Here is a 4,644-nt window from a genome sequence, read left to right as displayed (position 1 = left end):
GCTCAATGTTGTGGACTCTAATTGTCTTAACAAGCAGAAAACGTCATGTTCCCTATGTTGATCTTCTCAAATTCATATGAAGCGAACACTCCTAAGTGATATTTTCTTAATCAGAAGGCTTGGAATTGGAAATGAGCAAAGTTGGAAGAAGTATTTTAATGAAGAATCTCTCCAAGAGATTGCTTTTGAAATTGCAGAAGATAGGAAAAGACGTCCCTGGAGCTGGTGGAAGATACCACTAGGTCTTCTCATGTAGTTTTAATACTCGGTAACTCTCTTTAACTTTGATCTAGATTTATAACATCCTAAATTGTCTATGGTTGCTTATTTGATTGTTATTGTAAACTAAATTTAAAGCAGAGTTGACAACAAAAATGTCAGATGATAATGTCTCGCTAAATAGCGAGAACTACAATATAGAGTACAAGCGTTGTATTCACGAGGTGGAACAACATCTTAAAACAAAAAAAGGGTTCAAGGTAGCAAGCAACAGCCAACCATGCATTGGGAGATAGGTGGGCTAATAAGCTCTATGGTCTAGATTGGGAGAGTGACCATAATGTAACTCTTCACAAGCTTGTTACCTTGACTCAAACACTGATCTCACTACAGAGGTAATCTTTATGTGATTTGATATGTTGAAGTGCATTCTATTCTTCAAATTTTATTTTTGAAAATTTCATGTGTAGAAAAGTGTTTGCCCTTTATCACATATTAAGCAAAGACACTGGAAGATTATGGGGCTTTGATGGAGGAGACAAAGAATGACATTCTTATGTTTCGCATTACTCCTATTGGAAGTGTGTTGTGGAGCGAGCGATAAGCTCATAAGAGAGATTAAATAAGTATCTTTTAATGCATTTAGCGAGGCTATAATGACATCTTTTCTGATTTTCAATAAAAACATCTTACGCATGCTTTTAAGGAGCTATCAAAACTGACACTTGGAATGTCAAAGAAGAAGATTCCATATTTGGAGGCTACTGCTCGTAGATTTTCCTATAGGTAAGTATAATGTACTCAAGACTTGTATTGCAATTTTCAGTTTCTATAGTTGACCTTTCTTCAAATGTTGTGTAATGAAATTGGCCAGGTGATTTGCGGAAATATTGAGAGAGGAGGAGATTAGCGAGATTCCACCAGATCTTGAAGACTGGAAACGAGCTAATATTGCTTGTTACAAGTCTCTATATCCTCAGTCATGGCTAGATGTAGACAAAGCACTACTAGAATCATTACAAGATATTCCATGGTTTTAAAAATACTCAAAACGGGAATATCCAGAGGATGAGAAGAATTTGAATAATGGTGAGAGAAATGTCATTCTCTTAAATCACTAATAGTTTTATAACTTGTTTCTATGTATACATCTATCCATGTATCTTGTGTATGTAGCCCCATATGAGAGTTTTGATAATTGGAGACCGTGATGGTTCTATCCATAGGGAAATATCTATTTTTTTGCAAAAAGTGAGTTGCCCTATTCATTCTCCTAGAGACGCACCTTGCACACTTATATGGGCTAATCTTCCATCGGGTCTTGCTCCATTTGAGGGTGAAGCAATTATCTTTGGATGGAATAAAGGAAAATGGAGAATCTTCATGCATTTATTGCTATTGCAGAGAAATTATTGGCATTCAAAGGGTTCTTCGTCACAATGACTAGCATACACTATTAGCCACCAATGTCTTAAGACAATCCCAATTACAAATAGTCCACACTTTGTTTTTGAAAACCGCACAACAGAGCAAACAACTTATTTTTGGTGACATTGAATATGTAAGTAAAAGAGCCTTTCATTCATTTTTAAAATCCGTAGTATGTTAAAAAGTTATTGTTTTTTATTATAATAGTTTGTTTTTGCAGGTTTCTACCCTTGTAGTCACTTTCTTTTCTTGTCATGAAAGAACGCAATATTTGGACAAAGAATCTGCAACAAAAACTGTCATAAAAGGGTCGTTTGATCTACATGGAGACAAATATATAGAGCTACCTCAAGGGAGGAAACACAATTTGATATCAAATTCACATGGTGAACCTCTTCGAGGAGCTGTTGAGCGACACCAAAACTTTTGAAGGTATTTGTCCCTCATCGAAGGTTTACGATTAGAATTGCATTTAATTTCTACTTTATGACACCTTTTTGTGGTGCAATTTTTTTATCTCAATGTGCACTCAAAAAGAAGAAGCGGTGATTGATTGCTTTGCTAGTGTTGCCAATACTAGCACGAGCATGTGAGGAGATGGATCACCATTGTATCAACATAGAGATAGTTGATGAATGCCATAAGTCACTACAAGAGGTTATGTGCACTTGTGATGCTTTTAGCGACGGAAATAAATTGGGTTTTTATACTCCCCGGTGTCGCTAGTAGCGTCTCTATGGGAACATCACTATATGCATCGCTATATAGCGGTGCAGATAGCAACGGTTGCAGGCTTCCTATAGCAACGCTCATAGCGACGTTACAGAGCCTTATATAGCGACGCTTATAGCGACACCCGAGAGTAAAAAAAATTGGGTGCCCTACCACTCATCAACCATATTGAATGTTTCAATAATAGAGTAAACCTAAATGAATCGAAGATAAGCCCAGATTCACCTTTGAAAGAAAGTGCAAGGTATAGACCCAAAGTAGTCACCCACAAGACAATATAACCATCAACTCCATCATGCATAGTATTGTTTGCAGAATAAAGATACAAAACTGACAAAAGTTATTGGACGAAAGTAAATTGACGAAAGTAAATCAATGAGAATTATACACATCATAGGCAAAATCACTTGATTGTTAAGCTTTGCAAATGTAATAGTTACAACACAATTGTCATCATTGAGAAAATACATGGTTTTTCAATAGTTACAAAAAGACGTATACACATCATCTCAATATACAATCATTGACAAAAGGAAACTAATACTATTTGGCTACGGCTACGGCTAGACTGACTTCGTCTAATCAGACGTCTCATCGCGTCCAAGCAGCGTATCTGTCGGATTCTGCAGAAAAAAATAATAAGACGTACTTTTTGTAACTATAAAGATATAACTACAAAACAATCTATTTTCTTAGCTTATCATTAAAATACAAACAAATGTAAAAGAGTAAAGTGAAATACTAACCATGCCACCACGAGACCTCAGAATGTCTATCAGGACGTTTAAGCCCTTTTTGCCTACATACTTGCGCTCGTACGGTGTGGGGTCACGTCTTGTCATCAACCACTGTTCAAAATATACAAACAATCCATTATGTTAGATTTTAAAAGTACAAATAGATGTAACTATCAAACCTAAAGAGAAATGCAAAGACACTTACAAAATCAGCCTCAAATGATGCCCACCCGCCGCTCCCCAAGTGGTGCAAGCTCCCTGCCTCTACTCGCACTTTGGATGCCTCCTTTTGTTGCTTCCACTTGTCAAGATTCTCGCGCGCTGCTCGCTTCGCATTCTTCCAATCTTCTTTGGCCATCCAATCTGGTCTGTTCCACCCATGCTTTATTGCCTTTTGTACTTCAGAACACTTGTGCTTGCAGTATTCACGCATTTGAACCTTCATCAGGTCTTCATTGAAGGCTCATCCCGACTTGACACGGGAAACTTGTCATGTAAAATGCTGATGACTCTGTCTTTTAATTCACTTGGCACTTCACTCCAAGTGTTTAAGAATGTAGTGTCTAAACACCTCAGAGCAAAGAACGCGCATGCACAAGATCACCTTCTTGCCTTCGTCATCCAAGATGATGTCGTCGCTGATGTTGACCGAGTACGGCAAGCGCTCTCGCCTGTGACGTGTGAACCTGGGTGTCTTGGCAGGGGTCTCTAGCGGCTTCTCGATGGGGGTACAAATGTCAGGTGTCTCCACTGGAGTATGGGCCCCGAAGCGAGGAGTGTCCGACTGGGGTGACTCTCGGAGGAGTAGCTAGTGGTGTGTAGCCGGGAACGGCCGATAGACGTGCAAAACCTAGTTTAGATAGCGATGTCGTGGCTAGTGTGGGGGCGGGCAAAGAAGGGGAAGGTAAGGAGCCTCGAGGCATCGGTGGCGGCATCGCCACAGATTGGCAAAATAATTGTATGAGAGTATGTGCACATAGACTCAGTGCTTGTCCTTGCCTTCAAATGAATGATAGAAAAGGAATTGCTCTTAGTCCTCGCAAATGGAAAAGAAGAGCTTTACAAAGTTGGGAAATTTTGAGCTTGAAAAACTATTGGAATCAAGGAAACCTTTATCTTGAACGCATTTCTTACTCAAGGGTCCATATGCATGCTGAACAGTACGAGGTAAATGATAATGTAATTGTCAATCTCTCTCTTAGCGCCAATGCAAGTCTTCAATGTATATCAAGGGTGTATGTAACATTCACAAATTCTTATCACATGAGCATAAAAGGAACATTGAGCTCTTCTTTGCTGGAGAGTATATGAATGCAGGTTGTTCAATAAATGATCTCCAAGATGATAAAGTGACATGAATGAAATTAATCAAGCACACGGAGTTTGTGAATAAGAGGTGGTGATTATTGCCAACATACACAATTCTACACAAATGCTTCTTCCTACCTCTGAATACCACATGCAATAAAGTGATTTAGAAAATGAGTGACATTCACATTCGTACACGTTTATTAAAGCCTCAATTGAA

This window comes from Adiantum capillus-veneris, chromosome 15 (genome assembly GCF_014529385.1).
Source record: "Adiantum capillus-veneris isolate H3 chromosome 15, ASM1452938v2, whole genome shotgun sequence".
In the NCBI taxonomy this organism is placed as follows: domain Eukaryota; kingdom Viridiplantae; phylum Streptophyta; class Polypodiopsida; order Polypodiales; family Pteridaceae; genus Adiantum; species Adiantum capillus-veneris.
The sequence above is the reverse complement of the archived record's forward strand: the minus strand, read 5'-3'. Positions refer to the sequence as shown.